The following is a 24,510-nucleotide window of genomic DNA, read 5'->3' on the forward strand; positions in this document are numbered from 1 at the left end:
GGAGCGGGGGCGGGGGCCGGGGCCGCTTCTCCGGGCCTGCCGGCCACCAGGGCCGGGGTCCTGTGCTCGGCGGGCGGCGTGGGGGCAAGGGGGGGCCTTGCTGGGGCTAAGGGGCCGTGCCCACTCCATGGTGGCTCCCAGTGGCTTCGGGCCAGCTGCTGCCCGGCCGGAGGGCCGGCCCGGCCGTGGCCGGGCTGCGCCTAACTCCGCGTGGGCGGGCAGGGGGGGATGCCCAAGGGACCGCGGCCGCCGGGCCCTGAAGCCTCCGGGGCCGCGTCCCTGTGAGCGTCGAGCGGGATCTGCGGCGGGGCGCCAAGCGCCGACGGGCCTGGAGCGTCCCGCCCGCCCTGGGCTGCGAGGTGGCCCACCACTCCACCACCCCCGGGTCCCCGAGGCCTCCTGTCGCCTGCCTGGGCGGGCGGCAGGGCCCTGCCGGAGAGGGCTGGCCGCCGGCATGGCGGTAAGGCGCAGGCGCCAGCGAAGCTGGGCCTCAAGAGGCACCGCGCGGGCCCCTCCTGCGTCTACGGCCATACCACCCTGAACGCGCCCGATCTCGTCTGATCTCGGAAGCTAAGCAGGGTCGGGCCTGGTTAGTACTTGGATGGGAGACCGCCTGGGAATACCGGGTGCTGTAGGCTTTTTGCCTCCCGCTCCGCCTTCTCCTTTAGTCGCCCGCCGCCTCCGCCCCCGCCCCCGCCCCCGCCCCCGCCGGGCACCGCTGCAGGCCCCACCTCCTCCGGCCCCTCCCACCACAGCGCGCCAGAGGGGGCGCTCTCCGCCTGCCTGGCCGGCCAGGCGGCCAGAAGGCGGCCCTGGAAGGCAGCCGCATCCCAGCCGCTCCCGGGGTGGCTGGCCTGAACCCAGACTCCGCCTCAGGCCCGGTTGCCGGCCGTGCGGCCCGCGAGCCCCTTGACCTGCACCTGGCCGCCCCCACCAGCGCCCAGCCCCGGCGCAGCCACCTATCTGCCGGTGTGTCTCTCCACAGCTCCCTCCGGAAAAAGCCCCCCCTCCGCCGTTTCGCCACGGCCGGGGGCGGGAGCGGGGGCGGGGGCCGGGGCCGGTGCTCCGGGCCGGCCGGCCACAAGGCGCCGGGTCCTGTGCTCGGCGGGTGGCGTGGGGGCAAGGGTGGCCTTGCTGGGGCTAAGGGGCCGTGCCGACTCAATGGTGGCTCCCAGTGGGTTAAGGGCCGACTGCCGTCGGGCAGGAGGGCCGGCCCGGGCTGCGGCTGGGCTGCGCCTAGCGCCGCGTGGGCGGGCAGAGGGGAGGCCCAAGGGACCGCGGGCCCCGGGCCCTGAAGCCTCCGGGGCCACGTCCCTGTGAGCGACGTGCGGGATCTGGGGCGGGGCGCCAAGCGCCGAACGGTTTGGTGGGTCCCGCCCGCCCTGGGCTGGGAGGTCGCCGAACCCTCCGCCACCCCCCTGGTACCCGAGGCCGCCGTTGCCCTGCCTGGGCGGGCGGCGGGGCCCTGCCGGGGCGGGCTGGCCGCCGGGCTGGCGGGGAGGCGCAAGCGCCAGCGAAGCTGGGCCTCAAGAGGCACTCCGCGGGCCCCTTTTAACGTCTACGGCCATACCACCCTGAACGCGCCCGATCTCGTCTGATCTCGGAAGCTAAGCAGGGTCGGGCCTGGTTAGTACTTGGATGGGAGACCGCCTGGGAATACCGGGTGCTGTAGGCTTTTTGCCTCCCGCTCCGCCTTCTCCTTTAGTCGCCCGCGGCCTAGGCCGAGGCCGAGGCCGAGGCCGAGGCCGCTGCCTCCGCCCCCGCCCCCGCCCCCGCCGGGCAGCGCTGCAGGCCCCACCTCCTCCAGCCCCTCCCACCACAGCGCGCCAGAGGGGGCGCTCCGCGCCGGCCTGGCCGGCCAGGCGGCCAGAAGGCGGCCCTGGAAGGCAGCCGCCACCCCAGCCGCTCCCGTGGTGGCTGGCCCGGACCCAGACTCCGCCGCAGGCCGGGGTGCCGTCCGTGCGGCCCACGAAGCCCTCGACCTGCACTTGGCCGCCCCCACCGGAGCCCAGCCGCGCCGCAGCCCCCTGTCTGCCCGTGTGTCTCTCCACAGCTCCCTCCGGAAAAAGCCCACCCTTTGCCACTTCGCCACGGCCGAGAGTGGGAGCGGGGTCGTGGGCTGGGACCGGTTCGCTGGGCTGGCTAGACACCAGGCGCCGGGAACTTTGCTCGGCAGTTGGCGTGGGGGCAAGGGTGGCGTTGCTGTGTCTAAGGGGCCGTGCCGGCTCAATGGTGGCTCCCAGTGGCTTCGGGCCAACTGCCGTTGGGCAGGCGGGCCGGCCAGGCCGTGGCTTGGCTGCGCCTAGCACTGTGTGGATTGACAGGGTGGGGAATGCACAAGGGACCGAGGGCCACAGGCCCTTAAGCCTCCGGGGCCAAGTCCTGTGAGCGTTGAGCGGCTCTGGGGCGGAGGGCCAAGCGCCTACAGGCCTGGAGGGTCCCGCCTGACCTGAGCTGCGAAGTCGCCCACAACTCCACCACCCCCGGGCCCTCGAGGCCTCCTGTCGCTTGCCTGGGCGGACGGCAGGGCCGCGCCGGAGAGGGTTGGCTGCCGGGCTGGCGGTAAGTCGCCAGCACCAGCGAAGCTAAGCCTCAAGAGGCACACCGTGGCCCCCGCTGCATTCTACGGCCACACCTCCCTGAACGCACCACACCTCGTCTGATCTCGGAAGCTAATCAGGGTCTGGCCTGTTTCGTACCTGGATGGGAGACCACATGGGAATACCGAGTGCTGTAGGCTTTTTTGCCTCCCGCTCCGCCTTGACATTTAGTGGCCCGCGGCCGAGGCCGCCTCCGCCCCCGCTGAGCACCGCTGCAGGCCTCACCTCCTCACGTCCCTCCCAACACAGCGCGCCGGAGGGATCGCTCCCCGCCGAGCTGGCTGGACATGCGGCCAGAATGCGGCCCTGGAAGGCAGCCGCCACCCCAGCCGCTCCCGTGGTGGCTGGCCCGGACCCAGACTCCGCCGCAGGCCGGGGTGCCGTCCGTGCGGCCCGCGAGGCCCTCGACCTGCACTTGGCCGCCCCCACCGGAGCCCAGCCGCGCCGCAGCCCCCTGTCTGCCCGTGTGTCTCTCCACAGCTCCCTCCGGAAAAAGCCCACCCTTTGCCACTTCGCCACGGCCGAGAGTGGGAGCGGGGTCGTGGGCTGGGACCGGTTCGCTGGGCTGGCTAGACACCAGGCGCCGGGAACTTTGCTCGGCAGTTGGCGTGGGGGCAAGGGTGGCGTTGCTGTGTCTAAGGGGCCGTGCCGGCTCAATGGTGGCTCCCAGTGGCTTCGGGCCAACTGCCGTTGGGCAGGCGGGCCGGCCAGGCCGTGGCTGGGCTGCGCCTAGCACTGTGTGGATTGACAGGGTGGGGAATGCACAAGGGACCGAGGGCCACAGGCCCTTAAGCCTCCGGGGCCAAGTCCTGTGAGCGTTGAGCGGCTCTGGGGCGGAGGGCCAAGCGCCTACAGGCCTGGAGGGTCCCGCCTGACCTGAGCTGCGAAGTCGCCCACAACTCCACCACCCCCGGGCCCTCGAGGCCTCCTGTCGCTTGCCTGGGCGGACGGCAGGGCCGCGCCGGAGAGGGTTGGCTGCCGGGCTGGCGGTAAGTCGCCAGCACCAGCGAAGCTAAGCCTCAAGAGGCACACCGTGGCCCCCGCTGCATTCTACGGCCACACCTCCCTGAACGCACCACACCTCGTCTGATCTCGGAAGCTAATCAGGGTCTGGCCTGTTTCGTACCTGGATGGGAGACCACATGGGAATACCGAGTGCTGTAGGCTTTTTTGCCTCCCGCTCCGCCTTGACATTTAGTGGCCCGCGGCCGAGGCCGCCTCCGCCCCCGCTGAGCACCGCTGCAGGCCTCACCTCCTCACGTCCCTCCCAACACAGCGCGCCGGAGGGATCGCTCCCCGCCGAGCTGGCTGGACATGCGGCCAGAATGCGGCCCTGGAAGGCAGCCGCCACCCCAGCCGCTCCCGTGGTGGCTGGCCCGGACCCAGACTCCGCCGCAGGCCGGGGTGCCGTCCGTGCGGCCCGCGAGGCCCTCGACCTGCACTTGGCCGCCCCCACCGGAGCCCAGCCGCGCCGCAGCCCCCTGTCTGCCCGTGTGTCTCTCCACAGCTCCCTCCGGAAAAAGCCCCCCCCTCCGCCGTTTCGCCACGACCGGGGGCGGGAGCGGGGGCGGGGGGCCGGGGCCGCTTCTCCGGGCCTGCCGGCCACCAGGGCCGGGGTCCTGTGCTCGGCGGGCGGCGTGGGGGCAAGGGGGGGCCTTGCTGGGGCTAAGGGGCCGTGCCCACTCCATGGTGGCTCCCAGTGGCTTCGGGCCAGCTGCTGCCCGGCCGGAGGGCCGGCCCGGCCGTGGCCGGGCTGCGCCTAACTCCGCGTGGGCGGGCAGGGGGGGGATGCCCAAGGGACCGCGGCCGCCGGGCCCTGAAGCCTCCGGGGCCGCGTCCCTGTGAGCGTCGAGCGGGATCTGCGGCGGGGCGCCAAGCGCCGACGGGCCTGGAGCGTCCCGCCCGCCCTGGGCTGCGAGGTGGCCCACCACTCCGCCACCCCCGGGTCCCCGAGGCCTCCTGTCGCCTGCCTGGGCGGGCGGCAGGGCCCTGCGGGAGAGGGCTGGCCGCCGGCATGGCGGTAAGGCGCAGGCGCCAGCGAAGCTGGGCCTCAAGAGGCACCGCGCGGGCCCCTCCTGCGTCTACGGCCATACCACCCTGAACGCGCCCGATCTCGTCTGATCTCGGAAGCTAAGCAGGGTCGGGCCTGGTTAGTACTTGGATGGGAGACCGCCTGGGAATACCGGGTGCTGTAGGCTTTTTGCCTCCCGCTCCGCCTTCTCCTTTAGTCGCCCGCCGCCTCCGCCCCCGCCCCCGCCCCCGCCCCCGCCGGGCACCGCTGCAGGCCCCACCTCCTCCGGCCCCTCCCACCACAGCGCGCCAGAGGGGGCGCTCTCCGCCTGCCTGGCCGGCCAGGCGGCCAGAAGGCGGCCCTGGAAGGCAGCCGCATCCCAGCCGCTCCCGGGGTGGCTGGCCTGAACCCAGACTCCGCCTCAGGCCCGGGTGCCGGCCGTGCGGCCCGCGAGCCCCTTGACCTGCACCTGGCCGCCCCCACCAGCGCCCAGCCCCGGCGCAGCCACCTATCTGCCGGTGTGTCTCTCCACAGCTCCCTCCGGAAAAAGCCCCCCCTCCGCCGTTTCGCCACGGCCGGGGGCGGGAGCGGGGGCGGGGGCCGGGGCCGGTGCTCCAGGCCGGCCGGCCACAAGGCGCCGGGTCCTGTGCTCGGCGGGTGGCGTGGGGGCAAGGGTGGCCTTGCTGGGGCTAAGGGGCCGTGCCGACTCAATGGTGGCTCCCAGTGGGTTAAGGGCCGACTGCCGTCGGGCAGGAGGGCCGGCCCGGGCTGTGGCTGGGCGGCGCCTAGCGCCGCGTGGGCGGGCAGAGGGGAGGCCCAAGGGACCGCGGGCCCCGGGCCCTGAAGCCTCCGGGGCCACGTCCCTGTGAGCGACGTGCGGGATCTGCGGCGGGGCGCCAAGCGCCGAACGGTTTGGTGGGTCCCGCCCGCCCTGGGCTGGGAGGTCGCCGAACCCTCCGCCACCCCCCTGGTACCCGAGGCCGCCGTTGCCCTGCCTGGGCGGGCGGCGGGGCCCTGCCGGGGCGGGCTGGCCGCCGGGCTGGCGGGGAGGCGCAAGCGCCAGCGAAGCTGGGCCTCAAGAGGCACTCCGCGGGCCCCTCTTAACGTCTACGGCCATACCACCCTGAACGCGCCCGAACTCGTCTGATCTCGGAAGCTAAGCAGGGTCGGGCCTGGTTAGTACTTGGATGGGAGACCGCCTGGGAATACCGGGTGCTGTAGGCTTCTTGCCTCCCGCTCCGCCTTCTCCTTTAGTCGCCCGCCGCCTCCGCCCCCGCCCCTGCCCCCGCCGGGCAGCGCTGCAGGCCCCACCTCCTCCGGCCCCTCCCACCACAGCGCGCCAGAGGGGGCGCTCCGCGCAGGCCAGGCGGCCAGAAGGCGGCCCTGGAAGGCAGCCGCCACCCCAGCCGCTCCCGTGGTGGCTGGCCCGGACCCAGACTCCGCCGCAGGCCGGGGTGCCGTCCGTGCGGCCCACGAAGCCCTCGACCTGCACTTGGCCGCCCCCACCGGAGCCCAGCCGCGCCGCAGCCCCCTGTCTGCCCGTGTGTCTCTCCACAGCTCCCTCCGGAAAAAGCCCACCCTTTGCCACTTCGCCACGGCCGAGAGTGGGAGCGGGGTCGTGGGCTGGGACCGGTTCGCTGGGCTGGCTAGACACCAGGCGCCGGGAACTTTGCTCGGCAGTTGGCGTGGGGGCAAGGGTGGCGTTGCTGTGTCTAAGGGGCCGTGCCGGCTCAATGGTGGCTCCCAGTGGCTTCGGGCCAACTGCCGTTGGGCAGGCGGGCCGGCCAGGCCGTGGCTGGGCTGCGCCTAGCACTGTGTGGATTGACAGGGTGGGGAATGCACAAGGGACCGAGGGCCACAGGCCCTTAAGCCTCCGGGGCCAAGTCCTGTGAGCGTTGAGCGGCTCTGGGGCGGAGGGCCAAGCGCCTACAGGCCTGGAGGGTCCCGCCTGACCTGAGCTGCGAAGTCGCCCACAACTCCGCCACCCCCGGGCCCTCGAGGCCTCCTGTCGCTTGCCTGGGCGGACGGCAGGGCCGCGCCGGAGAGGGTTGGCTGCCGGGCTGGCGGTAAGTCGCCAGCACCAGCGAAGCTAAGCCTCAAGAGGCACACCGTGGCCCCCGCTGCATTCTACGGCCACACCTCCCTGAACGCACCACACCTCGTCTGATCTCGGAAGCTAATCAGGGTCTGGCCTGTTTCGTACCTGGATGGGAGACCACATGGGAATACCGAGTGCTGTAGGCTTTTTTGCCTCCCGCTCCGCCTTGACATTTAGTGGCCCGCGGCCGAGGCCGCCTCCGCCCCCGCTGAGCACCGCTGCAGGCCTCACCTCCTCACGTCCCTCCCAACACAGCGCGCCGGAGGGATCGCTCCCCGCCGAGCTGGCTGGACATGCGGCCAGAATGCGGCCCTGGAAGGCAGCCGCCACCCCAGCCGCTCCCGTGGTGGCTGGCCCGGACCCAGACTCCGCCGCAGGCCGGGGTGCCGTCCGTGCGGCCCGCGAGGCCCTCGACCTGCACTTGGCCGCCCCCACCGGAGCCCAGCCGCGCCGCAGCCCCCTGTCTGCCCGTGTGTCTCTCCACAGCTCCCTCCGGAAAAAGCCCCCCCCTCCGCCGTTTCGCCACGACCGGGGGCGGGAGCGGGGGCGGGGGCCGGGGCCGCTTCTCCGGGCCTGCCGGCCACCAGGGCCGGGGTCCTGTGCTCGGCGGGCGGCGTGGGGGCAAGGGGGGGCCTTGCTGGGGCTAAGGGGCCGTGCCCACTCCATGGTGGCTCCCAGTGGCTTCGGGCCAGCTGCTGCCCGGCCGGAGGGCCGGCCCGGCCGTGGCCGGGCTGCGCCTAACTCCGCGTGGGCGGGCAGGGGGGGATGCCCAAGGGACCGCGGCCGCCGGGCCCTGAAGCCTCCGGGGCCGCGTCCCTGTGAGCGTCGAGCGGGATCTGCGGCGGGGCGCCAAGCGCCGACGGGCCTGGAGCGTCCCGCCCGCCCTGGGCTGCGAGGTGGCCCACCACTCCGCCACCCCCGGGTCCCCGAGGCCTCCTGTCGCCTGCCTGGGCGGGCGGCAGGGCCCTGCGGGAGAGGGCTGGCCGCCGGCATGGCGGTAAGGCGCAGGCGCCAGCGAAGCTGGGCCTCAAGAGGCACCGCGCGGGCCCCTCCTGCGTCTACGGCCATACCACCCTGAACGCGCCCGATCTCGTCTGATCTCGGAAGCTAAGCAGGGTCGGGCCTGGTTAGTACTTGGATGGGAGACCGCCTGGGAATACCGGGTGCTGTAGGCTTTTTGCCTCCCGCTCCGCCTTCTCCTTTAGTCGCCCGCCGCCTCCGCCCCCGCCCCCGCCCCCGCCGGGCACCGCTGCAGGCCCCACCTCCTCCGGCCCCTCCCACCACAGCGCGCCAGAGGGGGCGCTCTCCGCCTGCCTGGCCGGCCAGGCGGCCAGAAGGCGGCCCTGGAAGGCAGCCGCATCCCAGCCGCTCCCGGGGTGGCTGGCCTGAACCCAGACTCCGCCTCAGGCCCGGGTGCCGGCCGTGCGGCCCGCGAGCCCCTTGACCTGCACCTGGCCGCCCCCACCAGCGCCCAGCCCCGGCGCAGCCACCTATCTGCCGGTGTGTCTCTCCACAGCTCCCTCCGGAAAAAGCCCCCCCTCCGCCGTTTCGCCACGGCCGGGGGCGGGAGCGGGGGCGGGGGCCGGGGCCGGTGCTCCGGGCCGGCCGGCCACAAGGCGCCGGGTCCTGTGCTCGGCGGGTGGCGTGGGGGCAAGGGTGGCCTTGCTGGGGCTAAGGGGCCGTGCCGACTCAATGGTGGCTCCCAGTGGGTTAAGGGCCGACTGCCGTCGGGCAGGAGGGCCGGCCCGGGCTGCGGCTGGGCTGCGCCTAGCGCCGCGTGGGCGGGCAGAGGGGAGGCCCAAGGGACCGCGGGCCCCGGGCCCTGAAGCCTCCGGGGCCACGTCCCTGTGAGCGACGTGCGGGATCTGGGGCGGGGCGCCAAGCGCCGAACGGTTTGGTGGGTCCCGCCCGCCCTGGGCTGGGAGGTCGCCGAACCCTCCGCCACCCCCCTGGTACCCGAGGCCGCCGTTGCCCTGCCTGGGCGGGCGGCGGGGCCCTGCCGGGGCGGGCTGGCCGCCGGGCTGGCGGGGAGGCGCAAGCGCCAGCGAAGCTGGGCCTCAAGAGGCACTCCGCGGGCCCCTTTTAACGTCTACGGCCATACCACCCTGAACGCGCCCGATCTCGTCTGATCTCGGAAGCTAAGCAGGGTCGGGCCTGGTTAGTACTTGGATGGGAGACCGCCTGGGAATACCGGGTGCTGTAGGCTTTTTGCCTCCCGCTCCGCCTTCTCCTTTAGTCGCCCGCGGCCTAGGCCGAGGCCGAGGCCGAGGCCGAGGCCGCTGCCTCCGCCCCCGCCCCCGCCCCCGCCGGGCAGCGCTGCAGGCCCCACCTCCTCCAGCCCCTCCCACCACAGCGCGCCAGAGGGGGCGCTCCGCGCCGGCCTGGCCGGCCAGGCGGCCAGAAGGCGGCCCTGGAAGGCAGCCGCCACCCCAGCCGCTCCCGTGGTGGCTGGCCCGGACCCAGACTCCGCCGCAGGCCGGGGTGCCGTCCGTGCGGCCCACGAAGCCCTCGACCTGCACTTGGCCGCCCCCACCGGAGCCCAGCCGCGCCGCAGCCCCCTGTCTGCCCGTGTGTCTCTCCACAGCTCCCTCCGGAAAAAGCCCACCCTTTGCCACTTCGCCACGGCCGAGAGTGGGAGCGGGGTCGTGGGCTGGGACCGGTTCGCTGGGCTGGCTAGACACCAGGCGCCGGGAACTTTGCTCGGCAGTTGGCGTGGGGGCAAGGGTGGCGTTGCTGTGTCTAAGGGGCCGTGCCGGCTCAATGGTGGCTCCCAGTGGCTTCGGGCCAACTGCCGTTGGGCAGGCGGGCCGGCCAGGCCGTGGCTGGGCTGCGCCTAGCACTGTGTGGATTGACAGGGTGGGGAATGCACAAGGGACCGAGGGCCACAGGCCCTTAAGCCTCCGGGGCCAAGTCCTGTGAGCGTTGAGCGGCTCTGGGGCGGAGGGCCAAGCGCCTACAGGCCTGGAGGGTCCCGCCTGACCTGAGCTGCGAAGTCGCCCACAACTCCACCACCCCCGGGCCCTCGAGGCCTCCTGTCGCTTGCCTGGGCGGACGGCAGGGCCGCGCCGGAGAGGGTTGGCTGCCGGGCTGGCGGTAAGTCGCCAGCACCAGCGAAGCTAAGCCTCAAGAGGCACACCGTGGCCCCCGCTGCATTCTACGGCCACACCTCCCTGAACGCACCACACCTCGTCTGATCTCGGAAGCTAATCAGGGTCTGGCCTGTTTCGTACCTGGATGGGAGACCACATGGGAATACCGAGTGCTGTAGGCTTTTTTGCCTCCCGCTCCGCCTTGACATTTAGTGGCCCGCGGCCGAGGCCGCCTCCGCCCCCGCTGAGCACCGCTGCAGGCCTCACCTCCTCACGTCCCTCCCAACACAGCGCGCCGGAGGGATCGCTCCCCGCCGAGCTGGCTGGACATGCGGCCAGAATGCGGCCCTGGAAGGCAGCCGCCACCCCAGCCGCTCCCGTGGTGGCTGGCCCGGACCCAGACTCCGCCGCAGGCCGGGGTGCCGTCCGTGCGGCCCGCGAGGCCCTCGACCTGCACTTGGCCGCCCCCACCGGAGCCCAGCCGCGCCGCAGCCCCCTGTCTGCCCGTGTGTCTCTCCACAGCTCCCTCCGGAAAAAGCCCACCCTTTGCCACTTCGCCACGGCCGAGAGTGGGAGCGGGGTCGTGGGCTGGGACCGGTTCGCTGGGCTGGCTAGACACCAGGCGCCGGGAACTTTGCTCGGCAGTTGGCGTGGGGGCAAGGGTGGCGTTGCTGTGTCTAAGGGGCCGTGCCGGCTCAATGGTGGCTCCCAGTGGCTTCGGGCCAACTGCCGTTGGGCAGGCGGGCCGGCCAGGCCGTGGCTGGGCTGCGCCTAGCACTGTGTGGATTGACAGGGTGGGGAATGCACAAGGGACCGAGGGCCACAGGCCCTTAAGCCTCCGGGGCCAAGTCCTGTGAGCGTTGAGCGGCTCTGGGGCGGAGGGCCAAGCGCCTACAGGCCTGGAGGGTCCCGCCTGACCTGAGCTGCGAAGTCGCCCACAACTCCACCACCCCCGGGCCCTCGAGGCCTCCTGTCGCTTGCCTGGGCGGACGGCAGGGCCGCGCCGGAGAGGGTTGGCTGCCGGGCTGGCGGTAAGTCGCCAGCACCAGCGAAGCTAAGCCTCAAGAGGCACACCGTGGCCCCCGCTGCATTCTACGGCCACACCTCCCTGAACGCACCACACCTCGTCTGATCTCGGAAGCTAATCAGGGTCTGGCCTGTTTCGTACCTGGATGGGAGACCACATGGGAATACCGAGTGCTGTAGGCTTTTTTGCCTCCCGCTCCGCCTTGACATTTAGTGGCCCGCGGCCGAGGCCGCCTCCGCCCCCGCTGAGCACCGCTGCAGGCCTCACCTCCTCACGTCCCTCCCAACACAGCGCGCCGGAGGGATCGCTCCCCGCCGAGCTGGCTGGACATGCGGCCAGAATGCGGCCCTGGAAGGCAGCCGCCACCCCAGCCGCTCCCGTGGTGGCTGGCCCGGACCCAGACTCCGCCGCAGGCCGGGGTGCCGTCCGTGCGGCCCGCGAGGCCCTCGACCTGCACTTGGCCGCCCCCACCGGAGCCCAGCCGCGCCGCAGCCCCCTGTCTGCCCGTGTGTCTCTCCACAGCTCCCTCCGGAAAAAGCCCCCCCCTCCGCCGTTTCGCCACGACCGGGGGCGGGAGCGGGGGCGGGGGCCGGGGCCGCTTCTCCGGGCCTGCCGGCCACCAGGGCCGGGGTCCTGTGCTCGGCGGGCGGCGTGGGGGCAAGGGGGGGGCCTTGCTGGGGCTAAGGGGCCGTGCCCACTCCATGGTGGCTCCCAGTGGCTTCGGGCCAGCTGCTGCCCGGCCGGAGGGCCGGCCCGGCCGTGGCCGGGCTGCGCCTAACTCCGCGTGGGCGGGCAGGGGGGGATGCCCAAGGGACCGCGGCCGCCGGGCCCTGAAGCCTCCGGGGCCGCGTCCCTGTGAGCGTCGAGCGGGATCTGCGGCGGGGCGCCAAGCGCCGACGGGCCTGGAGCGTCCCACCCGCCCTGGGCTGCGAGGTGGCCCACCACTCCGCCACCCCCGGGTCCCCGAGGCCTCCTGTCGCCTGCCTGGGCGGGCGGCAGGGCCCTGCGGGAGAGGGCTGGCCGCCGGCATGGCGGTAAGGCGCAGGCGCCAGCGAAGCTGGGCCTCAAGAGGCACCGCGCGGGCCCCTCCTGCGTCTACGGCCATACCACCCTGAACGCGCCCGATCTCGTCTGATCTCGGAAGCTAAGCAGGGTCGGGCCTGGTTAGTACTTGGATGGGAGACCGCCTGGGAATACCGGGTGCTGTAGGCTTTTTGCCTCCCGCTCCGCCTTCTCCTTTAGTCGCCCGCCGCCTCCGCCCCCGCCCCCGCCCCCGCCCCCGCCGGGCACCGCTGCAGGCCCCACCTCCTCCGGCCCCTCCCACCACAGCGCGCCAGAGGGGGCGCTCTCCGCCTGCCTGGCCGGCCAGGCGGCCAGAAGGCGGCCCTGGAAGGCAGCCGCATCCCAGCCGCTCCCGGGGTGGCTGGCCTGAACCCAGACTCCGCCTCAGGCCCGGGTGCCGGCCGTGCGGCCCGCGAGCCCCTTGACCTGCACCTGGCCGCCCCCACCAGCGCCCAGCCCCGGCGCAGCCACCTATCTGCCGGTGTGTCTCTCCACAGCTCCCTCCGGAAAAAGCCCCCCCTCCGCCGTTTCGCCACGGCCGGGGGCGGGAGCGGGGGCGGGGGCCGGGGCCGGTGCTCCGGGCCGGCCGGCCACAAGGCGCCGGGTCCTGTGCTCGGCGGGTGGCGTGGGGGCAAGGGTGGCCTTGCTGGGGCTAAGGGGCCGTGCCGACTCAATGGTGGCTCCCAGTGGGTTAAGGGCCGACTGCCGTCGGGCAGGAGGGCCGGCCCGGGCTGCGGCTGGGCTGCGCCTAGCGCCGCGTGGGCGGGCAGAGGGGAGGCCCAAGGGACCGCGGGCCCCGGGCCCTGAAGCCTCCGGGGCCACGTCCCTGTGAGCGACGTGCGGGATCTGGGGCGGGGCGCCAAGCGCCGAACGGTTTGGTGGGTCCCGCCCGCCCTGGGCTGGGAGGTCGCCGAACCCTCCGCCACCCCCCTGGTACCCGAGGCCGCCGTTGCCCTGCCTGGGCGGGCGGCGGGGCCCTGCCGGGGCGGGCTGGCCGCCGGGCTGGCGGGGAGGCGCAAGCGCCAGCGAAGCTGGGCCTCAAGAGGCACTCCGCGGGCCCCTTTTAACGTCTACGGCCATACCACCCTGAACGCGCCCGATCTCGTCTGATCTCGGAAGCTAAGCAGGGTCGGGCCTGGTTAGTACTTGGATGGGAGACCGCCTGGGAATACCGGGTGCTGTAGGCTTTTTGCCTCCCGCTCCGCCTTCTCCTTTAGTCGCCCGCGGCCTAGGCCGAGGCCGAGGCCGAGGCCGAGGCCGCTGCCTCCGCCCCCGCCCCCGCCCCCGCCGGGCAGCGCTGCAGGCCCCACCTCCTCCAGCCCCTCCCACCACAGCGCGCCAGAGGGGGCGCTCCGCGCCGGCCTGGCCGGCCAGGCGGCCAGAAGGCGGCCCTGGAAGGCAGCCGCCACCCCAGCCGCTCCCGTGGTGGCTGGCCCGGACCCAGACTCCGCCGCAGGCCGGGGTGCCGTCCGTGCGGCCCACGAAGCCCTCGACCTGCACTTGGCCGCCCCCACCGGAGCCCAGCCGCGCCGCAGCCCCCTGTCTGCCCGTGTGTCTCTCCACAGCTCCCTCCGGAAAAAGCCCACCCTTTGCCACTTCGCCACGGCCGAGAGTGGGAGCGGGGTCGTGGGCTGGGACCGGTTCGCTGGGCTGGCTAGACACCAGGCGCCGGGAACTTTGCTCGGCAGTTGGCGTGGGGGCAAGGGTGGCGTTGCTGTGTCTAAGGGGCCGTGCCGGCTCAATGGTGGCTCCCAGTGGCTTCGGGCCAACTGCCGTTGGGCAGGCGGGCCGGCCAGGCCGTGGCTGGGCTGCGCCTAGCACTGTGTGGATTGACAGGGTGGGGAATGCACAAGGGACCGAGGGCCACAGGCCCTTAAGCCTCCGGGGCCAAGTCCTGTGAGCGTTGAGCGGCTCTGGGGCGGAGGGCCAAGCGCCTACAGGCCTGGAGGGTCCCGCCTGACCTGAGCTGCGAAGTCGCCCACAACTCCACCACCCCCGGGCCCTCGAGGCCTCCTGTCGCTTGCCTGGGCGGACGGCAGGGCCGCGCCGGAGAGGGTTGGCTGCCGGGCTGGCGGTAAGTCGCCAGCACCAGCGAAGCTAAGCCTCAAGAGGCACACCGTGGCCCCCGCTGCATTCTACGGCCACACCTCCCTGAACGCACCACACCTCGTCTGATCTCGGAAGCTAATCAGGGTCTGGCCTGTTTCGTACCTGGATGGGAGACCACATGGGAATACCGAGTGCTGTAGGCTTTTTTGCCTCCCGCTCCGCCTTGACATTTAGTGGCCCGCGGCCGAGGCCGCCTCCGCCCCCGCTGAGCACCGCTGCAGGCCTCACCTCCTCACGTCCCTCCCAACACAGCGCGCCGGAGGGATCGCTCCCCGCCGAGCTGGCTGGACATGCGGCCAGAATGCGGCCCTGGAAGGCAGCCGCCACCCCAGCCGCTCCCGTGGTGGCTGGCCCGGACCCAGACTCCGCCGCAGGCCGGGGTGCCGTCCGTGCGGCCCGCGAGGCCCTCGACCTGCACTTGGCCGCCCCCACCGGAGCCCAGCCGCGCCGCAGCCCCCTGTCTGCCCGTGTGTCTCTCCACAGCTCCCTCCGGAAAAAGCCCCCCCCTCCGCCGTTTCGCCACGACCGGGGGCGGGAGCGGGGGCGGGGGCCGGGGCCGCTTCTCCGGGCCTGCCGGCCACCAGGGCCGGGGTCCTGTGCTCGGCGGGCGGCGTGGGGGCAAGCGGTGGCCTTGCTGGGGCTAAGGGGCCGTGCCCACTCCATGGTGGCTCCCAGTGGCTTCGGGCCAGCTGCTGCCCGGCCGGAGGGCCGGCCCGGCCGTGGCCGGGCTGCGCCTAACTCCGCGTGGGCGGGCAGGGGGGGATGCCCAAGGGACCGCGGCCGCCGGGCCCTGAAGCCTCCGGGGCCGCGTCCCTGTGAGCGTCGAGCGGGATCTGCGGCGGGGCGCCAAGCGCCGACGGGCCTGGAGCGTCCCGCCCGCCCTGGGCTGCGAGGTGGCCCACCACTCCGCCACCCCCGGGTCCCCGAGGCCTCCTGTCGCCTGCCTGGGCGGGCGGCAGGGCCCTGCGGGAGAGGGCTGGCCGCCGGCATGGCGGTAAGGCGCAGGCGCCAGCGAAGCTGGGCCTCAAGAGGCACCGCGCGGGCCCCTCCTGCGTCTACGGCCATACCACCCTGAACGCGCCCGATCTCGTCTGATCTCGGAAGCTAAGCAGGGTCGGGCCTGGTTAGTACTTGGATGGGAGACCGCCTGGGAATACCGGGTGCTGTAGGCTTTTTGCCTCCCGCTCCGCCTTCTCCTTTAGTCGCCCGCCGCCTCCGCCCCCGCCCCCGCCCCCGCCCCCGCCGGGCACCGCTGCAGGCCCCACCTCCTCCGGCCCCTCCCACCACAGCGCGCCAGAGGGGGCGCTCTCCGCCTGCCTGGCCGGCCAGGCGGCCAGAAGGCGGCCCTGGAAGGCAGCCGCATCCCAGCCGCTCCCGGGGTGGCTGGCCTGAACCCAGACTCCGCCTCAGGCCCGGGTGCCGGCCGTGCGGCCCGCGAGCCCCTTGACCTGCACCTGGCCGCCCCCACCAGCGCCCAGCCCCGGCGCAGCCACCTATCTGCCGGTGTGTCTCTCCACAGCTCCCTCCGGAAAAAGCCCCCCCTCCGCCGTTTCGCCACGGCCGGGGGCGGGAGCGGGGGCGGGGGCCGGGGCCGGTGCTCCGGGCCGGCCGGCCACAAGGCGCCGGGTCCTGTGCTCGGCGGGTGGCGTGGGGGCAAGGGTGGCCTTGCTGGGGCTAAGGGGCCGTGCCGACTCAATGGTGGCTCCCAGTGGGTTAAGGGCCGACTGCCGTCGGGCAGGAGGGCCGGCCCGGGCTGCGGCTGGGCTGCGCCTAGCGCCGCGTGGGCGGGCAGAGGGGAGGCCCAAGGGACCGCGGGCCCCGGGCCCTGAAGCCTCCGGGGCCACGTCCCTGTGAGCGACGTGCGGGATCTGGGGCGGGGCGCCAAGCGCCGAACGGTTTGGTGGGTCCCGCCCGCCCTGGGCTGGGAGGTCGCCGAACCCTCCGCCACCCCCCTGGTACCCGAGGCCGCCGTTGCCCTGCCTGGGCGGGCGGCGGGGCCCTGCCGGGGCGGGCTGGCCGCCGGGCTGGCGGGGAGGCGCAAGCGCCAGCGAAGCTGGGCCTCAAGAGGCACTCCGCGGGCCCCTTTTAACGTCTACGGCCATACCACCCTGAACGCGCCCGATCTCGTCTGATCTCGGAAGCTAAGCAGGGTCGGGCCTGGTTAGTACTTGGATGGGAGACCGCCTGGGAATACCGGGTGCTGTAGGCTTTTTGCCTCCCGCTCCGCCTTCTCCTTTAGTCGCCCGCGGCCTAGGCCGAGGCCGAGGCCGAGGCCGAGGCCGCTGCCTCCGCCCCCGCCCCCGCCCCCGCCGGGCAGCGCTGCAGGCCCCACCTCCTCCAGCCCCTCCCACCACAGCGCGCCAGAGGGGGCGCTCCGCGCCGGCCTGGCCGGCCAGGCGGCCAGAAGGCGGCCCTGGAAGGCAGCCGCCACCCCAGCCGCTCCCGTGGTGGCTGGCCCGGACCCAGACTCCGCCGCAGGCCGGGGTGCCGTCCGTGCGGCCCACGAAGCCCTCGACCTGCACTTGGCCGCCCCCACCGGAGCCCAGCCGCGCCGCAGCCCCCTGTCTGCCCGTGTGTCTCTCCACAGCTCCCTCCGGAAAAAGCCCACCCTTTGCCACTTCGCCACGGCCGAGAGTGGGAGCGGGGTCGTGGGCTGGGACCGGTTCGCTGGGCTGGCTAGACACCAGGCGCCGGGAACTTTGCTCGGCAGTTGGCGTGGGGGCAAGGGTGGCGTTGCTGTGTCTAAGGGGCCGTGCCGGCTCAATGGTGGCTCCCAGTGGCTTCGGGCCAACTGCCGTTGGGCAGGCGGGCCGGCCAGGCCGTGGCTGGGCTGCGCCTAGCACTGTGTGGATTGACAGGGTGGGGAATGCACAAGGGACCGAGGGCCACAGGCCCTTAAGCCTCCGGGGCCAAGTCCTGTGAGCGTTGAGCGGCTCTGGGGCGGAGGGCCAAGCGCCTACAGGCCTGGAGGGTCCCGCCTGACCTGAGCTGCGAAGTCGCCCACAACTCCACCACCCCCGGGCCCTCGAGGCCTCCTGTCGCTTGCCTGGGCGGACGGCAGGGCCGCGCCGGAGAGGGTTGGCTGCCGGGCTGGCGGTAAGTCGCCAGCACCAGCGAAGCTAAGCCTCAAGAGGCACACCGTGGCCCCCGCTGCATTCTACGGCCACACCTCCCTGAACGCACCACACCTCGTCTGATCTCGGAAGCTAATCAGGGTCTGGCCTGTTTCGTACCTGGATGGGAGACCACATGGGAATACCGAGTGCTGTAGGCTTTTTTGCCTCCCGCTCCGCCTTGACATTTAGTGGCCCGCGGCCGAGGCCGCCTCCGCCCCCGCTGAGCACCGCTGCAGGCCTCACCTCCTCACGTCCCTCCCAACACAGCGCGCCGGAGGGATCGCTCCCCGCCGAGCTGGCTGGACATGCGGCCAGAATGCGGCCCTGGAAGGCAGCCGCCACCCCAGCCGCTCCCGTGGTGGCTGGCCCGGACCCAGACTCCGCCGCAGGCCGGGGTGCCGTCCGTGCGGCCCGCGAGGCCCTCGACCTGCACTTGGCCGCCCCCACCGGAGCCCAGCCGCGCCGCAGCCCCCTGTCTGCCCGTGTGTCTCTCCACAGCTCCCTCCGGAAAAAGCCCACCCTTTGCCACTTCGCCACGGCCGAGAGTGGGAGCGGGGTCGTGGGCTGGGACCGGTTCGCTGGGCTGGCTAGACACCAGGCGCCGGGAACTTTGCTCGGCAGTTGGCGTGGGGGCAAGGGTGGCGTTGCTGTGTCTAAGGGGCCGTGCCGGCTCAATGGTGGCTCCCAGTGGCTTCGGGCCAACTGCCGTTGGGCAGGCGGGCCGGCCAGGCCGTGGCTGGGCTGCGCCTAGCACTGTGTGGATTGACAGGGTGGGGAATGCACAAGGGACCGAGGGCCACAGGCCCTTAAGCCTCCGGGGCCAAGTCCTGTGAGCGTTGAGCGGCTCTGGGGCGGAGGGCCAAGCGCCTACAGGCCTGGAGGGTCCCGCCTGACCTGAGCTGCGAAGTCGCCCACAACTCCACCACCCCCGGGCCCTCGAGGCCTCCTGTCGCTTGCCTGGGCGGACGGCAGGGCCGCGCCGGAGAGGGTTGGCTGCCGGGCTGGCGGTAAGTCACCAGCACCAGCGAAGCTAAGCCTCAAGAGGCACACCGTGGCCCCCGCTGCATTCTACGGCCACACCTCCCTGAACGCACCACACCTCGTCTGATCTCGGAAGCTAATCAGGGTCTGGCCTGTTTCGTACCTGGATGGGAGACCACATGGGAATACCGAGTGCTGTAGGCTTTTTTGCCTCCCGCTCCGCCTTGACATTTAGTGGCCCGCGGCCGAGGCCGCCTCCGCCCCCGCTGAGCACCGCTGCAGGCCTCACCTCCTCACGTCCCTCCCAACACAGCGCGCCGGAGGGATCGCTCCCCGCCGAGCTGGCTGGACATGCGGCCAGAATGCGGCCCTGGAAGGCAGCCGCCACCCCAGCCGCTCCCGTGGTGGCTGGCCCGGACCCAGACTCCGCCGCAGGCCGGGGTGCCGTCCGTGCGGCCCGCGAGGCCCTCGACCTGCACTTGGCCGCCCCCACCGGAGCCCAGCCGCGCCGCAGCCCCCTGTCTGCCCGTGTGTCTCTCCACAGCTCCCTCCGGAAAAAGCCCCCCCCTCCGCCGTTTCGCCACGACCGGGGGCGGGAGCGGGGGCGGGGGCCGGGGCCGCTTCTCCGGGCCTGCCGGCCACCAGGGCCGGTGTCCTGTGCTCGGCGGGCGGCGTGGGGGCAAGGGGGGGCCTTGCTGGGGCTAAGGGGCCGTGCCCACTCCATGGTGGCTCCCAGTGGCTTCGGGCCAGCTGCTGCCCGGCCGGAGGGCCGGCCCGGCCGTGGCCGGGCTGCGCCTAACTCCGCGTGGGCGGGCAGGGGGGGATGCCCAAGGGACCGCGGCCGCCGGGCCCTGAAGCCTCCGGGGCCGCGTCCCTGTGAGCGTCGAGCGGGATCTGCGGCGGGGCGCCAAGCGCCGACGGGCCTGGAGCGTCCCGCCCGCCCTGGGCTGCGAGGTGGCCCACCACTCCGCCACCCCCGGGTCCCCGAGGCCTCCTGTCGCCTGCCTGGGCGGGCGGCAGGGCCCTGCGGGAGAGGGCTGGCCGCCGGCATGGCGGTAAGGCGCAGGCGCCAGCGAAGCTGGGCCTCAAGAGGCACCGCGCGGGCCCCTCCTGCGTCTACGGCCATACCACCCTGAACGCGCCCGATCTCGTCTGATCTCGGAAGCTAAGCAGGGTCGGGCCTGGTTAGTACTTGGATGGGAGACCGCCTGGGAATACCGGGTGCTGTAGGCTTTTTGCCTCCCGCTCCGCCTTCTCCTTTAGTCGCCCGCCGCCTCCGCCCCCGCCCCCGCCCCCGCCCCCGCCGGGCACCGCTGCAGGCCCCACCTCCTCCGGCCCCTCCCACCACAGCGCGCCAGAGGGGGCGCTCTCCGCCTGCCTGGCCGGCCAGGCGGCCAGAAGGCGGCCCTGGAAGGCAGCCGCATCCCAGCCGCTCCCGGGGTGGCTGGCCTGAACCCAGACTCCGCCTCAGGCCCGGGTGCCGGCCGTGCGGCCCGCGAGCCCCTTGACCTGCACCTGGCCGCCCCCACCAGCGCCCAGCCCCGGCGCAGCCACCTATCTGCCGGTGTGTCTCTCCACAGCTCCCTCCGGAAAAAGCCCACCCTTTGCCACTTCGCCACGGCCGAGAGTGGGAGCGGGGTCGTGGGCTGGGACCGGTTCGCTGGGCTGGCTAGACACCAGGCGCCGGGAACTTTGCTCGGCAGTTGGCGTGGGGGCAAGGGTGGCGTTGCTGTGTCTAAGGGGCCGTGCCGGCTCAATGGTGGCTCCCAGTGGCTTCGGGCCAACTGCCGTTGGGCAGGCGGGCCGGCCAGGCCGTGGCTGGGCTGCGCCTAGCACTGTGTGGATTGACAGGGTGGGGAATGCACAAGGGACCGAGGGCCACAGGCCCTTAAGCCTCCGGGGCCAAGTCCTGTGAGCGTTGAGCGGCTCTGGGGCGGAGGGCCAAGCGCCTACAGGCCTGGAGGGTCCCGCCTGACCTGAGCTGCGAAGTCGCCCACAACTCCACCACCCCCGGGCCCTCGAGGCCTCCTGTCGCTTGCCTGGGCGGACGGCAGGGCCGCGCCGGAGAGGGTTGGCTGCCGGGCTGGCGGTAAGTCGCCAGCACCAGCGAAGCTAAGCCTCAAGAGGCACACCGTGGCCCCCGCTGCATTCTACGGCCACACCTCCCTGAACGCACCACACCTCATCTGATCTCGGAAGCTAATCAGGGTCTGGCCTGTTTCATACCTGGATGGGAGACCACATGGGAATACCGAGTGCTGTAGGCTTTTTTGCCTCCCGCTCCGCCTTGACATTTAGTGGCCCGCGGCCGAGGCCGCCTCCGCCCCCGCTGAGCACCGCTGCAGGCCTCACCTCCTCACGTCCCTCCCAACACAGCGCGCCGGAGGGATCGCTCCCCGCCGAGCTGGCTGGACATGCGGCCAGAATGCGGCCCTGGAAGGCAGCCGCCACCCCAGCCGCTCCCGTGGTGGCTGGCCCGGACCCAGACTCCGCCGCAGGCCGGGGTGCCGTCCGTGCGGCCCGCGAGGCCCTCGACCTGCACTTGGCCGCCCCCACTGGAGCCCAGCCGCGCCGCAGCCCCCTGTCTGCCCGTGTGTCTCTCCACAGCTCCCTCCGGAAAAAGCCCCCCCCTCCGCCGTTTCGCCACGGCCGGGGGCGGGAGCGGGGGCGGGGGCCGGGGCCGCTTCTCCGGGCCTGCCGGCCACCAGGGCCGGTGTCCTGTGCTCGGCGGGCGGCGTGGGGGCAAGGGGGGGCCTTGCTGGGGCTAAGGGGCCGTGCCCACTCCATGGTGGCTCCCAGTGGCTTCGGGCCAGCTGCTGCCCGGCCGGAGGGCCGGCCCGGCCGTGGCCGGGCTGCGCCTAACTCCGCGTGGGCGGGCAGGGGGGGATGCCCAAGGGACCGCGGCCGCCGGGCCCTGAAGCCTCCGGGGCCGCGTCCCTGTGAGCGTCGAGCGGGATCTGCGGCGGGGCGCCAAGCGCCGACGGGCCTGGAGCGTCCCGCCCGCCCTGGGCTGCGAGGTGGCCCACCACTCCGCCACCCCCGGGTCCCCGAGGCCTCCTGTCGCCTGCCTGGGCGGGCGGCAGGGCCCTGCCGGAGAGGGCTGGCCGCCGGCATGGCGGTAAGGCGCAGGCGCCAGCGAAGCTGGGCCTCAAGAGGTACCGCGCGGGCCCCTCCTGCGTCTACGGCCATACCACCCTGAACGCGCCCGATCTCGTCTGATCTCGGAAGCTAAGCAGGGTCGGGCCTGGTTAGTACTTGGATGGGAGACCGCCTGGGAATACCGGGTGCTGTAGGCTTTTTGCCTCCCGCTCCGCCTTCTCCTTTAGTCGCCCGCCGCCTCCGCCCCCGCCCCCGCCCCCGCCGGGCAGCGCTGCAGGCCCCACCTCCTCCGGCCCCTCCCACCACAGCGCGCCAGAGGGGGCGCTCCGCGCCGGCCTGGCCGGCCAGGCGGCCAGAAGGCGGCCCTGGAAGGCAGCCGCCACCCCAGCCGCTCCCGTGGTGGCTGGCCCGGACCCAGACTCCGCCGCAGGCCGGGGTGCCGTCCGTGCGGCCCACGAAGCCCTCGACCTGCACTTGGCCGCCCCCACCGGAGCCCAGCCGCGCCGCAGCCCCCTGTCTGCCCGTGTGTCTCTCCACAGCTCCCTCCGGAAAAAGCCCACCCTTTGCCACTTCGCCACGGCCGAGAGTGGGAGCGGGGTCGTGGGCTGGGACCGGTTCGCTGGGCTGGCTAGACACCAGGCGCCGGGAACTTTGCTCGGCAGTTGGCGTGGGGGCAAGGGTGGCGTTGCTGTGTCTAAGGGGCCATGCCGGCTCAATGGTGGCTCCCAGTGGCTTCGGGCCAACTGCCGTTGGGCAGGCGGGCCGGCCAGGCCGTGGCTGGGCTGCGCCTAGCACTGTGTGGATTGACAGGGTGGGGAATGCACAAGGGACCGAGGGCCACAGGCCCTTAAGCCTCCGGGGCCAAGTCCTGTGAGCGTTGAGCGGCTCTGGGGCGGAGGGCCAAGCGCCTACAGGCCTGGAGGGTCCCGCCTGACCTGAGCTGCGAAGTCGCCCACAACTCCACCACCCCCGGGCCCTCGAGGCCTCCTGTCGCTTGCCTGGGCGGACGGCAGGGCCGCGCCGGAGAGGGTTGGCTGCCGGGCTGGCGGTAAGTCGCCAGCACCAGCGAAGCTAAGCCTCAAGAGGCACACCGTGGCCCCCGCTGCATTCTACGGCCACACCTCCCTGAACGCACCACACCTCGTCTGATCTCGGAAGCTAATCAGGGTCTGGCCTGTTTCGTACCTGGATGGGAGACCACATGGGAATACCGAGTGCTGTAGGCTTTTTTGCCTCCCGCTCCGCCTTGACATTTAGTGGCCCGCGGCCGAGGCCGCCTCCGCCCCCGCTGAGCACCGCTGCAGGCCTCACCTCCTCACGTCCCTCCCAACACAGCGCGCCGGAGGGATCGCTCCCCGCCGAGCTGGCTGGACATGCGGCCAGAATGCGGCCCTGGAAGGCAGCCGCCACCCCAGCCGCTCCCGTGGTGGCTGGCCCGGACCCAGACTCCGCCGCAGGCCGGGGTGCCGTCCGTGCGGCCCGCGAGGCCCTCGACCTGCACTTGGCCGCCCCCACCGGAGCCCAGCCGCGCCGCAGCCCCCTGTCTGCCCGTGTGTCTCTCCACAGCTCCCTCCGGAAAAAGCCCCCCCTCCGCCGTTTCGCCACGGCCGGGGGCGGGAGCGGGGGCGGGGGCCGGGGCCGCTTCTCCGGGCCTGCCGGCCACCAGGGCCGGGGTCCTGTGCTCGGCGGGCGGCGTGGGGGCAAGGGGGGGCCTTGCTGGGGCTAAGGGGCCGTGCCCACTCCATGGTGGCTCCCAGTGGCTTCGGGCCAGCTGCTGCCCGGCCGGAGGGCCGGCCCGGCCGTGGCCGGGCTGCGCCTAACTCCGCGTGGGCGGGCAGGGGGGGATGCCCAAGGGACCGCGGCCGCCGGGCCCTGAAGCCTCCGGGGCCGCGTCCCTGTGAGCGTCGAGCGGGATCTGCGGCGGGGCGCCAAGCGCCGACGGGCCTGGAGCGTCCCGCCCGCCCTGGGCTGCGAGGTGGCCCACCACTCCGCCACCCCCGGGTCCCCGAGGCCTCCTGTCGCCTGCCTGGGCGGGCGGCAGGGCCCTGCGGGAGAGGGCTGGCCGCCGGCATGGCGGTAAGGCGCAGGCGCCAGCGAAGCTGGGCCTCAAGAGGCACCGCGCGGGCCCCTCCTGCGTCTACGGCCATACCACCCTGAACGCGCCCGATCTCGTCTGATCTCGGAAGCTAAGCAGGGTCGGGCCTGGTTAGTACTTGGATGGGAGACCGCCTGGGAATACCGGGTGCTGTAGGCTTTTTGTCTCCCGCTCCGCCTTCTCCTTTAGTCGCCCGCCGCCTCCGCCCCCGCCCCCGCCCCCGCCCCCGCCGGGCACCGCTGCAGGCCCCACCTCCTCCGGCCCCTCCCACCACAGCGCGCCAGAGGGGGCGCTCTCCGCCTGCCTGGCCGGCCAGGCGGCCAGAAGGCGGCCCTGGAAGGCAGCCGCATCCCAGCCGCTCCCGGGGTGGCTGGCCTGAACCCAGACTCCGCCTCAGGCCCGGGTGCCGGCCGTGCGGCCCGCGAGCCCCTTGACCTGCACCTGGCCGCCCCCACCAGCGCCCAGCCCCGGCGCAGCCACCTATCTGCCGGTGTGTCTCTCCACAGCTCCCTCCGGAAAAAGCCCCCCCTCCGCCGTTTCGCCACGGCCGGGGGCGGGAGCGGGGGCGGGGCCCGGGGCCGGTGCTCCGGGCCGGCCGGCCACAAGGCGCCGGGTCCTGTGCTCGGCGGGTGGCGTGGGGGCAAGGGTGGCCTTGCTGGGGCTAAGGGGCCGTGCCGACTCAATGGTGGCTCCCAGTGGGTTAAGGGCCGACTGCCGTCGGGCAGGAGGGCCGGCCCGGGCTGCGGCTGGGCTGCGCCTAGCGCCGCGTGGGCGGGCAGAGGGGAGGCCCAAGGGACCGCGGGCCCCGGGCCCTGAAGCCTCCGGGGCCACGTCCCTGTGAGCGACGTGCGGGATCTGGGGCGGGGCGCCAAGCGCCGAACGGTTTGGTGGGTCCCGCCCGCCCTGGGCTGGGAGGTCGCCGAACCCTCCGCCACCCCCCTGGTACCCGAGGCCGCCGTTGCCCTGCCTGGGCGGGCGGCGGGGCCCTGCCGGGGCGGGCTGGCCGCCGGGCTGGCGGGGAGGCGCAAGCGCGAGCGAAGCTGGGCCTCAAGAGGCACTCCGCGGGCCCCTTTTAACGTCTACGGCCATACCACCCTGAACGCGCCCGATCTCGTCTGATCTCGGAAGCTAAGCAGGGTCGGGCCTGGTTAGTACTTGGATGGGAGACCGCCTGGGAATACCGGGTGCTGTAGGCTTTTTGCCTCCCGCTCCGCCTTCTCCTT

At 73.5% G+C, this 24,510-nt stretch overlaps 14 non-coding genes and 9 pseudogenes across 14 annotated transcripts; all 23 read left to right on the forward strand.

Annotated features, from left to right (window-relative positions):
- Positions 1-519: 519 nt before the first annotated feature.
- Positions 520-638, forward strand: LOC133083765 (5S ribosomal RNA). Its single transcript, XR_009699252.1, has one exon. It is a non-coding gene; the product is annotated as a 5S ribosomal RNA (ribosomal RNA).
- Positions 639-1,556: 918 nt separating this feature from the next.
- LOC133083766 (5S ribosomal RNA) lies at positions 1,557-1,675 on the forward strand. Its single transcript, XR_009699253.1, has one exon. It is a non-coding gene; the product is annotated as a 5S ribosomal RNA (ribosomal RNA).
- Positions 1,676-2,621: 946 nt separating this feature from the next.
- LOC133083725 (5S ribosomal RNA) lies at positions 2,622-2,740 on the forward strand (annotated as a pseudogene).
- A 908-nt stretch (positions 2,741-3,648) lies between these two features.
- On the forward strand, positions 3,649-3,767 carry LOC133083726 (5S ribosomal RNA; annotated as a pseudogene).
- A 912-nt stretch (positions 3,768-4,679) lies between these two features.
- LOC133083767 (5S ribosomal RNA) lies at positions 4,680-4,798 on the forward strand. Its single transcript, XR_009699254.1, has one exon. It is a non-coding gene; the product is annotated as a 5S ribosomal RNA (ribosomal RNA).
- A 918-nt stretch (positions 4,799-5,716) lies between these two features.
- On the forward strand, positions 5,717-5,835 carry LOC133083719 (5S ribosomal RNA). Its single transcript, XR_009699244.1, has one exon. It is a non-coding gene; the product is annotated as a 5S ribosomal RNA (ribosomal RNA).
- Positions 5,836-6,736: 901 nt separating this feature from the next.
- Positions 6,737-6,855, forward strand: LOC133083727 (5S ribosomal RNA; annotated as a pseudogene).
- A 910-nt stretch (positions 6,856-7,765) lies between these two features.
- On the forward strand, positions 7,766-7,884 carry LOC133083768 (5S ribosomal RNA). The gene has a single exon (XR_009699255.1). It is a non-coding gene; the product is annotated as a 5S ribosomal RNA (ribosomal RNA).
- Positions 7,885-8,796: 912 nt separating this feature from the next.
- On the forward strand, positions 8,797-8,915 carry LOC133083770 (5S ribosomal RNA). Its single transcript, XR_009699257.1, has one exon. It is a non-coding gene; the product is annotated as a 5S ribosomal RNA (ribosomal RNA).
- A 946-nt stretch (positions 8,916-9,861) lies between these two features.
- LOC133083729 (5S ribosomal RNA) lies at positions 9,862-9,980 on the forward strand (annotated as a pseudogene).
- Positions 9,981-10,888: 908 nt separating this feature from the next.
- LOC133083730 (5S ribosomal RNA) lies at positions 10,889-11,007 on the forward strand (annotated as a pseudogene).
- Positions 11,008-11,918: 911 nt separating this feature from the next.
- Positions 11,919-12,037, forward strand: LOC133083771 (5S ribosomal RNA). The gene has a single exon (XR_009699258.1). It is a non-coding gene; the product is annotated as a 5S ribosomal RNA (ribosomal RNA).
- A 918-nt stretch (positions 12,038-12,955) lies between these two features.
- Positions 12,956-13,074, forward strand: LOC133083772 (5S ribosomal RNA). Its single transcript, XR_009699259.1, has one exon. It is a non-coding gene; the product is annotated as a 5S ribosomal RNA (ribosomal RNA).
- A 946-nt stretch (positions 13,075-14,020) lies between these two features.
- LOC133083731 (5S ribosomal RNA) lies at positions 14,021-14,139 on the forward strand (annotated as a pseudogene).
- Positions 14,140-15,049: 910 nt separating this feature from the next.
- LOC133083773 (5S ribosomal RNA) lies at positions 15,050-15,168 on the forward strand. The gene has a single exon (XR_009699260.1). It is a non-coding gene; the product is annotated as a 5S ribosomal RNA (ribosomal RNA).
- Positions 15,169-16,086: 918 nt separating this feature from the next.
- On the forward strand, positions 16,087-16,205 carry LOC133083774 (5S ribosomal RNA). The gene has a single exon (XR_009699261.1). It is a non-coding gene; the product is annotated as a 5S ribosomal RNA (ribosomal RNA).
- Positions 16,206-17,151: 946 nt separating this feature from the next.
- LOC133083732 (5S ribosomal RNA) lies at positions 17,152-17,270 on the forward strand (annotated as a pseudogene).
- A 908-nt stretch (positions 17,271-18,178) lies between these two features.
- LOC133083733 (5S ribosomal RNA) lies at positions 18,179-18,297 on the forward strand (annotated as a pseudogene).
- Positions 18,298-19,207: 910 nt separating this feature from the next.
- LOC133083775 (5S ribosomal RNA) lies at positions 19,208-19,326 on the forward strand. Its single transcript, XR_009699262.1, has one exon. It is a non-coding gene; the product is annotated as a 5S ribosomal RNA (ribosomal RNA).
- A 1,944-nt stretch (positions 19,327-21,270) lies between these two features.
- Positions 21,271-21,389, forward strand: LOC133083776 (5S ribosomal RNA). Its single transcript, XR_009699263.1, has one exon. It is a non-coding gene; the product is annotated as a 5S ribosomal RNA (ribosomal RNA).
- Positions 21,390-22,299: 910 nt separating this feature from the next.
- On the forward strand, positions 22,300-22,418 carry LOC133083735 (5S ribosomal RNA; annotated as a pseudogene).
- A 909-nt stretch (positions 22,419-23,327) lies between these two features.
- Positions 23,328-23,446, forward strand: LOC133083777 (5S ribosomal RNA). The gene has a single exon (XR_009699264.1). It is a non-coding gene; the product is annotated as a 5S ribosomal RNA (ribosomal RNA).
- Positions 23,447-24,364: 918 nt separating this feature from the next.
- Positions 24,365-24,483, forward strand: LOC133083778 (5S ribosomal RNA). The gene has a single exon (XR_009699265.1). It is a non-coding gene; the product is annotated as a 5S ribosomal RNA (ribosomal RNA).
- Positions 24,484-24,510: the final 27 nt, after the last annotated feature.

Source organism: Eubalaena glacialis, unplaced genomic scaffold, assembly GCF_028564815.1.
Source record: "Eubalaena glacialis isolate mEubGla1 unplaced genomic scaffold, mEubGla1.1.hap2.+ XY scaffold_629, whole genome shotgun sequence".
NCBI classification, from domain to species: domain Eukaryota; kingdom Metazoa; phylum Chordata; class Mammalia; order Artiodactyla; family Balaenidae; genus Eubalaena; species Eubalaena glacialis.